Source organism: Meleagris gallopavo, chromosome 2, assembly GCF_000146605.3.
Source record: "Meleagris gallopavo isolate NT-WF06-2002-E0010 breed Aviagen turkey brand Nicholas breeding stock chromosome 2, Turkey_5.1, whole genome shotgun sequence".
NCBI classification, from domain to species: domain Eukaryota; kingdom Metazoa; phylum Chordata; class Aves; order Galliformes; family Phasianidae; genus Meleagris; species Meleagris gallopavo.
Window position 1 is genome coordinate 93,914,599 of NC_015012.2, and position 11,120 is coordinate 93,925,718.

Consider the following 11,120-nt stretch of genomic DNA (forward strand, 5'->3'; position numbering starts at 1 on the left):
GAGGTGCACCGCCGTGCTGCCGCGGGGAAAGCGGCCCTCGGGTCGCGGTACAAGATTGATATCCGATTTATCCGCACTGACATCCTTCCCTCTAGAAGAGCCGCTGAAGTTGTAACTGTAAAACGTACCCAGTGCAAAACAGTAGTTCAGTAAGCAAAGCTTATATTGCGCAGCGGTGGTCCGTGTTTGCGTAAGCCCCATGCTAAAGCAAATCGGAGGAGGAAACAAAAGAGGAAACCGATACACGTGCCCTCAGAATCAATCGGCTGGGAAGGACTCACACCTCAGCCTGCTGCCGGCCTTGAAAAAAACACTAAAAACAAGCGGAGGAAGAGCGTGAATAGAGGCACGCTGTGAGAAAGGAGCGGTACAGAAAGTACCATTCCGACAGACTGCCCCCCGGCTGCCATCTGGCACACGGCAACAAAACGCAACAACAAAACGTAGCGGGACATTGGTGGGAAGGTTCGCTCCTGACTGCCCTACCGCCAACACCCGCCTCTGGTGTTGTGGGGTCAGCGTCATGAAACAGGAGGCATTACTTTTGGAGCAGCCCTCAAAACTACAGGCATCGGATGCTTTTGGGTTGCCTGGGCCCAAAAGTGGAGTGGAACTGCCAAGGGCCACGTCTATGGAGGCCGCTCCGAAAGTAATGCCTTCTATTTATTTCCATGGAAACCACAACCAGTACAAAGAGCACAGTAACGTCACAGAGTCTACAAAACACTTTTTTCATCACAGTCACCACCATTAGCTCTGCATTTTCAGCAGCAATGAGCAAGAGCCTGCGCTCTTGTAACAACCGGCACCAGTGGAGGTGACCCACTGTCACAGTCACCACTGCTGAAATGCACCACCCACCGCCTCGCTGTGCTCGCACCCACTGCTTGGTCTCCATAAATGTTCATAAACTGTCGGTGAATGCTGCCATGACGGCACAGGGCACTGAGTCCACAGCACAAGCTGTGCAGGCGGCATACAGCCTGTGGGCCATGGGCTGGACATGACTGCTTAAAACAAAGAACTTGAGTCTGCTCCTAAGTTTTACAGCTGATGGCCAAACTTTTAAAGTCCACAAACAAAACTTTTTTTTTTTTTTAACACAGCAGTACTGTAAGCCCATTACATTTTTCTTTCATTTGAAGAAGAGTGAATTATTTGCTACCTGCCGTCATGCACTCAGCCATGCCCAGGGCACTGCCACCCACCAGTGCAGCGCTCCCAGCAACACCCAGAGCATAGGGAAGGGCAGAAGAGCACAGTAAGTGAATTTTCCTCCATCTACCCACAGCATCTCATGTCTCTGAGAGAAGCCTTCCAGGTATTTCATGTGTGTGTATTCAGAACTTGAAAATCTCAGCACCCCAGGGAAACACAACGTCTGGGAATGTCCTTCAGACATATCTTCTGTAAATCTTGTGCTCACTGACAAGCTCCGTGTGATGGTTTGGAAATTCAGCAGCAGGCCCATGTAGTACTCAAAGAGAAGTAATTTGACCAACTCAGCAACCTACAAGAAACCAGAGCAGAAGGAACACGGGAAGTTTTGGTGCTGACTTCTGCCACCTTCAGACCAGCTCATTGCAAATGGGAGAAAACGTAATGCATGGACATCATTATGCAGACTGCTAATTATGAGAGATGTGAAAAATTATAGAAAATATCTATCTACACGTTAAGGGTAAGATAGATCTGATCCCAGAGCAGGGATATATAAATATATATATAAAACCATAGAATAGCTCAGGTTGGAAAAGACCTTCAAGATCATCAAGTGCAACTTCAACCTAACCATGCTACCCTAACTCTAACAACCCACTGCTACATCATGTCCTGAGATACACAAAGACCAGAAGGATGAATATATAGATATATAGATATCTAAGTTCAGATTGTTTCAACTGGAATTAATACACAGGTGTAATTTTTTTTGTTTTTGTTTTCCCCCCCAAAAACAGGGTATGGTTTCACAACCTTTCCAAGAAGCATCTCATTTGTGCTTTTGTATTTCTGCTTGTAAATACATGGAAAAAACCCACCTGCACTAGTGCTGGGAGAGTGCTTTTTTAAATTAAAAAAAAAAAAAAATGCATAGAACACAAGTCAAAAACTTGTAACAGTGAGAAATCAGAGCGAATAACATGCTGCATCCCTAAACTCAGTCTGGTTCTTGTAAAATAGCTGTTGTACTGCACATAAACATTTCCACTCAACATGTACGAAGCAAGGTGCCACCCATGTGGACACAAACTGTTTATCAACCATCACTGATTCTCAGCTATGCTCAGATCACCCCATCATTACCCTCACAACTCTTACAGAAATCTGGAAATCCTGGTTGGACCTCATCCATTACTGAAGTATTAAAACTCCACAGTATCTGTAACTCTGATTTCCTAAATTCCACTGTAAATCTCTTCTTCAGTCATTCAAAACCTTTTGAGTTCCTCTGAGACAGAACTTTTGATTAAATTCATTTGATTCAGCAAATGTTTCTCTATACATCTATCTAAGGATCTTTCCATCCCACCAGTCTAATTTGGAAAAAAAGCCACATTAGATATGGAGTTTGGTGGCCCTGCATACAGCAGAGGGGTTGGATCTTGTTGATCCTTAAGGTCCCTTCCAACCCAACCCATTCTATGATTCTATGAAACAAATGTTAACTGTTAGGAAGTTTAGCTCCTTGCAATCAATACCTACGTAAAAACCGCATACATTAAATACACACCACATCCTACATGCAACATATTTTGTTGACAGCATGAAGTAAATTCTCATAATCTGAAAATCTGAAACAGAGTGTCACAGATATGGAATGGTATGTCATTATTTTGGCAGCTCTGAGTATTTACTACTACTTATTTTATACCTATCTTAGGTCAGCAATATTGTCCAACAGATAAAAATAAGGTAAATAAACACCATTTGCTGGAGGGAAGAAGCACTTATGAACAGATGCCCGAGCAGAGGTAAAAGAAATACATACCTGGACTATACGAGACCTAGAGGAAAGCAGATTTGTGAATTATTAACCAAAAAAATAACTGGAATTTTTAAAATGGAAAAACAAACTCAAGCCAGGCATCAAAGAGAGAAAATGAAGGAAATACATCAAGTGTTGTCTGACTGCCACTGGAAAATGTGCAGTGGCAATGACCTGCTGCAAAACAATGGGCACTGCGTAGAAGTGGAAGAATAAGACAAGACGGATAAATGGGACAAACAGTAAGTGATATTACAGTGAAATCAGCATGGCTCTGCCAGGAGAAGAAACGGGACCAATTGTATGTAATGAAAATATGGAAAATATAATGAGCAAGAGAAAGGAACTGCCCAGGTAAAAGAGACAAAAGAAAATACTTTTGCAGTGTATTCAGTGAGTACAGTCAATTCTACAAGATAAAATGAGGGAACAAAAAGCACAGGAAACTTAACTGTCCCACAAAGGAGTGGATAGAAATTTCTTCCAGTCTCGGGAAAGTTTTAACAAAGTCCATAAGGTGGAGATGAGCCCAGGTTGGCCTCCATCCTGCCAAGCTGGCTACTGACAACATGGATAATTATCCAGACTTCAACACGGGAGACAGCCATGAACAATACACATCTGTATTGATACCTAAACCTTACTGCCCATCTGTGTGAGCTGCCCTAACACCACCAGGTCACAGTACAGACATACCCACAAGCAAACTCTGCAGGGTTTCAGTGAAAGAAAACTTACAGCTACTATTTCACAATTACTAGGTAATTGTCCTTATCACAGAATCACAGAATCGTAGGGGTTGGAAGGGACCTCCAGAGATCATCGAGTCCAACCCCCTGCCAAAGCAGGTTCCCTACACCAGGTCGCACAAGTAGGCATCCAGGCGAGACTTGAATATCTCCAGAGAAGGAGACTCCACAACCTCCCTGGGCAGCCTGTTCCAGTGCTCCGTCACCCTCACCGTGAAGAAGGTCTTGTGCACATTTGTGCGGAACTTCCTATGCTGCAATTTCTGGCCGTTTCCCCTTGCCCTGTCTCCACACACTGCTGAAAACAGTCTGGCCTCGCCACTCTGCCCCCCCACACCTCAGATATTTATAAACCTGGATCAGGTCCCCTCTCAGTCGTCTTTTCTCAAGGCTAAATAGATCCAGCTCACTTAGCCTTTCTTCATAGGGGAGATGCTCCAGGCCCTTCACCATCTTTGTGGCCCTCCGCTGGACTCTTTCCAAGAGATCCCTTGTCTTCAGGACAATCTAACACCAAAATGTGGGTTTATACAGTGATTGTAAGGTAACTATGGGGCAATTTGACATAAGGCATAACAGAGAATGATCACTGCAAAGAGACCATCAGACAAAGCTTCTTAAGAAACTGAGTATTTCACCCTGCAGACATTCATCGGCAGCTCTCAGCTTCCTGGAGGGGAAACTAACTGTTTAGAAAATGAAATCAATTTAAGTAAACAAACAAACCCCTAGCTTACTATCTTTTAGTCTGAACTATTCATGAAACGCATCTTAAATTTTCTTGATGAATTGATGGCTTCTACACATGCTTCTTACCTTTGGCTTCAAAGTTCTGATGCTGAAGCAGCTCAGGCAAGTAATTTATCAGCTGCTGGAAGTGATGAAACAAGATTTCAGTGATGTGGGGGAAAATAATGATCTTACGATTCAGACTTTGAACCAAGAGCTTCAAGAGACAGCTCTTATTCCCAATTTCCCAAGACTTTGTCTGTGATCCCTGTGAGACATCTCAGACCCTCATGTTTCTGTGCATGTATGAAAACACGCAGCTGAGCTCTCTTTCCCAGGAATTCTTATGAACCAGCGCGTCTGAAGTGGTCAGATACTGGTCTGCTTTTGTAACATAAACGGAACAGGGGCAGGAGCATTCTTGGGCATTGAAACTGGCCATTTATCCTGTGCAATTGTACCTGCCACACACAAACAATTGCCAGTCGTGACTCTGGAGTTACGTAGGCCAGACGTCCTCCTGGTTTTTCAATATCATGTTTTCTTTTCAAGACAGATTATCGGTAGCGATAAGAGAAGTTCCATTACATACGCCAAAGAGTGTCCATTAGCTTGTTAATTCAGGCTCTCACTTTGCTTACGTCCATCAATAAAACATAGCTGGGAAGAAAGCAAAAGCCTGGGCACACTCCCACCCCTGAGTAAGAGAAAAGCTGTTTCTTTGGGCCCAAATGTAGATGAAGTGAGATCTTTCGGAGACTGTATTTTGCTTAAACAAGCATTTTAGATATACATTCTCTGATCTTTCTCATCTTCTTGTGATCGTATAAAAATGACTGAAATTTAAATTTGAAGAATTAAGCAGCATAATGAAAAGAGAGAAATAAAACTAGAGCCTGAATGATCTGTGACAAAGGAGATGTAGCACTGAGAAAGTCCTCATTTTAACCTTTTCAAGAAGTTAAAAAGTAAACAGCAAATCATTTTACTTGGATGCTTCTAAAATGATGCATACATTTAATTATGGATGCTAGTAACATCAAAACATGACAGCAAAACATGACAATGCTGGCTCCGTGAGCAAAGTACCAGAATCACACTTGTGACTGGAAGCACTGCCAATAACATCATGGACAAAAAGTTATCAGTCTGACAAGGAAAACATATTGCTGCTTTGTATTTGTGCTGTTAACTACCATCATAATGGAGCATTTGATGACTGGAATGGTCTGGAACTTCACTTCTTGCTACCACCTCCAATAGGTGTGTGTCCTCAGGCACTTGGTAGAGTATAACACAGATTTCAGCTGTGACCTTTTGCATTTGAACTTATATTCCTGCTTCTCTGAAGGGCAGTTCTACAGTATTTACACTCAGGTCTATTCCACCAGTGAATTTTCTAGGACAGAAAAATGGTCTGGCATGCACTGGTTTTTCCTCTGGGAGTCTCTTAAGTGCTAAACACAGTGACAGCCACTAATGTAATCAAACTTCTGTTCGTACCAGTATGTAAAAGCAAGTGGAGACTAGAATGGCCAGAGGTCATCTTATGATTTCCTACTGGTTATTTATATTTCTCCTAGAAGCTCCCAGGAAATGAAATTCCACAATTTCCTAGATAACCTTGACACTACTTTAATTATTAGAATGCTTTTTGTTTCAATTTTCTTTTTTTTTTCCTCATGACAACTTAGAAGTTGATTACTTCATGCTCCACTGACAGAGCTTCTTATAATCCTCCTCTATTCAGATTTTATATAATTACAAATAATGTCCACTCTGCCTCTCTCCTTTTAAACTCAACAAATCAAAATATTTCATTATCATATAATTTGTAGATCCATCTTTTTATTTTTTATTTATTTTTTTTTCTGCCATTCTCCTCCAGTTTGCTTGTTAAAGGTGCTCAGGTTCTGGACATAGTACACCTTCAGCAGGAGGGCATACCTCTCCCCTCTTGCATTGTATGACACTTCCATTAATACACCCCTCAGAGATTTCTTTTTCTTCCCTCTACCTTCAACAGTATCACTTACATTGTTGATTTAGTATTGGTTTGCTAACCACACTAAAACTATTGTTTTCTGCAATATTTCAGTGGGATATACTGCATTTTAAAGTCATGCATCTGATTTCACTTTGGTAACCGTAGTACTTTATACTTGCCTTTTCTGAATGCTATCATATTAATTTACAATGTTCTGTATCAGTTCTGTTCTGCAGAGTAAGGCAGGTTCAGACAAGAGTAAAGTTAGAAAACTCACCAATAATGCTGTTAATACAGAATAAAAATGGACCAAACAGACCCCATGTGGCCCTACTATGACATTATATAATCACTCAAAATCCACTTTTTCAAGCAAGACTGCTTTCACTTCATTGCATGATTTGCTTAAGATTTAATAAAGTTTCACTGAAGTCAAACATACCACTACCATCTGCCTTCTGCAGAGCAGCAACCCCACCAAAGGACAAAACTAAAGCAATTTGATAAGGGCCCTCCCTGAAAACTCCATATTGTTTAAAAACACCTGATGAATAAAATAAGCTTGTTGAATGAAGTTCTTGCAGATATCAAACTAAAAAGCTGACCAAATGACTAGTATTTCCCAGGCTCTCCTTTTTCCCTTAAATGTGGGGTCTAAGTAGTCCTTTCCCTTAAATGTGGGGTCTAAGTAGTCCTTTCTGTCTTCTAATAGTTATATTCCATGCTATAGCTCTCCCTCTTTCACAAAAAAAAAAAAAAAAAGGACTGTTTTGAATGGACACTTAGCATCAGCATGAAGCAGTCAGGCCATACTGACTTGAAACAACCACTGAAAGAAAAACAAGGGTGCTTGAGTAATTTTCTGTTGGTAAATACTAATTTCTTAGGATTTAAATATTCCCCTATATATTTAACTCTACAAGATAATTGGGGAGAAAATAAAAATATTCAAAGGTAACCTTCTGGCACTGTAACAACCAAAACATTTATAGTGGAGTCAAATTTCCTTGATTTTATTATTTTTTATATATATAGTATTGGTTTTTTTGGTGGGGGGGAGGGTTCTTTTGTTGATTTTTTGTTTGTTTTCCAGAGAACGTTAAACAGAAAATCTTACAAAAGTGAAACATGAATGCACTCTGATGATGCTTTCTTATCAGTGTTTTCAGTTCCAAGGAATTCTAAGTCATCTGAGATGATTAAATTTCAGAGCTATATTGCACCAGTTTGGAGGGTTTTCATGAATACATTCAGTATTTTTTTTTTCCAAAATCCCTTTCCTTCAGCAGTGACTTACATTCTTAGAAGTGTTATTCACTTACATATTTATATTGTAATTGCACATGTTCGCAGGGAGTTGAGAATCATAATCTATCCATAGCATGTGTTCACACCACATCCTCAATTCATATTTGAGCTGTAGATGTTGTCACACCTCAGTCCTTGCTCTACTACAGAACTCAAGGTAGCAGAGAGACTTTGAAGGGTAATCTATGAATAGTTTACTTTCTCCACTTTAAATTTTATGTAGTTAAATCTCATCTCATCAAAAAGGGTTATAAGGAAGATCTGGGGATCTACAGGCCTGTCAACCTGATCTCAGTGCCAGGTAAGGTTACGGAACAGATCATCTTGAGGGAGATCACACAGAATGTGCAGGACAACCAGAGGATCAGGCCCAGCCAGCATAGGTTCACAGACAGGTCCTCAATGACCAACCTGATCTCCTTCTATGATTGAGTGACCCATCTGCTGGATGATGGAAAAGCTGTCAATGTAGTCTACCTAGACTTCAGCAAAGCCTTTCACACCATCTTCCGCAGTATTCTCCTAGAGAAACTGGAAGCCTGTGGGTTGGAAAGGTACACTCTTGGCTGGGAAAAGAACAGGCTGGAGGGCTGGGCCCGCAGAGTGGTGGTGAATGGAATTAAATCCAGCTGGCAACTGATCATGAGTGGTGATCCCCAGGGGTTGGTACTGGGGCCTGTCCTGTTCAGAATCTTCCTTGATGACCTGAATGAGGGGATAGAGTGCATCCTCGTTAAGTCTGCAGATGACACCAAGCTGGGAAGAAGTGTCAATCTGTCTGGGGATAGGAAGGCCCTACAGAGGAATCTGGACAGGTTGGATCACTGGGCTGAGGCCAATGGGATGAAGTCCAACAAAGATCAAATGCCAGATCCTGCACTTTGGCCACAACAACCCAAGGCAATGCTGCAAGCTTAAGGCAGAGTGGTTATAAGACTTGGGGGTAGTATTTGTCGACACTCAGCTGAACATGTGCCAGCAGAGTACCCAGATTGCCAAAAAGGTCTATAGCATCCCGGCTTGAATCAGAAATAGCATTGCCAGCAGGAGCAGAGAAGTGATCATCGTCTGTACTCTGCTCAGGTGAGGCCACACCTCAAGTATTGTGTTCAGTTTTGGGCCCTCACTACAACAAAGACATCAAAGTCCTGGCATACAGCCAGAGAAGGGTAACAAAGCCGTGAAGGGTCTGGAACACAGGTCTCATGGGGTGCAGCTAATGTAATTAGCAACAGAACGAGAGGGAATGGCCTCAAGTTGCGCTAGGGGAGGGTTCAGGTTGGCTATTAGGAAAAATTTCTTCTCCAAGAGTAGCCAGGTGCTAGAACGGGCTGCCTAGGGAGATGGTGAAGTTACCATCCCTGGAAGTCTTCAAGAAACATTTAGATATTGTACTAAGGAATATGCTGTAGTGGGGAAACGTTAGTGGTAGGTGGACAGTAGAACCAGATGATCTTGGACCTCAATGATTCTATGATCTCCATACGTTACTCTCAGTAACATGGAAAAGAAAGTCTAAGACCTCGTACTGAGTAAGACAGGTCTGACTGTTAACACCTAGATATCTGTATGATGGCATAACTCTTACTCAATGTTGACTCAAAACATTTTGCCTCTGCTTATAGCAGAGAAGAGCTTGACAAATTTGGCAAAGACTCACAGGGACTGTCGGAGTTTTGATGAAGCGTGCCACTGTGAGCCTGTTAGCCATCTCATATGTCATTACATTGTTTAGCAGACTTTGTAAATTGTTTTGGTCAGTTATTAACATAGTCCTGACTTGACCACGAAAAGGTCAATTTCATCTTGACATCTTGGTCATGGAAGACTGGCTTAGGTATGTGAGGCTATGTGAAAATCCAACATGAAAGGAGAATCAATCAGAAGAGAGAGAAGCTATTAGGACTTTGTGGATGCTTTAACCCAAAGTGTTTAAGTGGCGGTGAAAGCCACAAGGGTGTGGATTTCACCTACTTTCCTGAACAATGTTACAACCTGAAAAGAAACATGATCATGAATGGCAATGTAAACACTCCATTTGCAAGCATTTCAAACAATTTCATCAAACCCAGAGAACCTTTGAGAATACTGAATAAACACTGAATTTGTGCACCAATACAACTTTGCAAAGTGAGTGCGGAACAAACTGGATGATCGTGCTTCTTTAGCTCCAACAGACAATCCAAAACCAGAAGCTCTGTGTTAGAGAGAACTGACAAGGCTTTGTAGATAACTCTCATAGCATTGTGTTCTTAAGAACCTCTGTTATAACACAAGAAAAATCAATATTGCAATGCTGACAAACACCCAGCATTCAGGTTCAAGAAAGATTACTTGTGCTAGAACAGGTAAAAATTTTTTCATTAGAGATCAGAAAAAGACACAATGTTGTGATTTTCGACTGAAAAAAAAAAAAAAAGTGTGATGTGAGAAATCACAAAAATAAGAGTGATCAGTTTCTGGTCATAGACCCAGAAAGGCACAAAACAGGAACTAAGGATGTGTACATCTCAGGAACAGAAAGCTCTGCTTTTCATACTCAAGACACAAGATACGTACTGAGATAAGTCAGGATATATATACGTAAGAATCTAGACAGAGAAGTTAGAATTCTTTTCCCAATTATGATTTCAGTCATTCACCACATATTCAAGAAAGCAAGGAGCAGGTGAATATTGTACTCAGTGCATAAAAAGCAAAGACTTCTGGACTGTGAGGAGCAGACCCTGTGCCACAATTTCTTGCTATCATACATCACTTTGGTGTTATGAACTGCCACTTGAACATGCCATCTCTGAATGTGGGCCCAACACTTTTTTCAGATACGTAAGTTGTGAGATATGCATTAAGAAGAGTTTCCTGCCCTCACACATGAATTTTCAGTTTAAGCATTTCATTGAGAAGAGACATACTGTGATCTGGAATGAAAATAAGCAGAAAAATATCTCTTTCGCATAAAGTGTCAGGGTCTGGAGTATCACTATCACTGAGATGTTTTGACTTCTACAAGTATGCCATGGGGTTATATTGTTCACAACTAGACAGGAAAACAGGTATAAGTAACAAATTGAAAAAACTGAGTTGTTTTTCCAGGTATTGCAGAAAGACTAGGAAGGACTTCATCACAGTAGAAGGATGAGTGTCCAGCTAATTCATCCAACTTTTCACAACCTAAAATGAATTCTGAGAAAACACAAAAAACCTGTCAGACTTCATCTTTCCTGCAGTCGAACTCCAGATTCTATTCAGGTACAGGTGTTACAGGTGATTTTTTCTTTGTGTGGGTGTGTGTGTCTGTCTGTCTGTCTCTCTCTACTGGCTCTTAAAAAGTTTGAAGAAACATAAAGTAGTTTGAACAAAC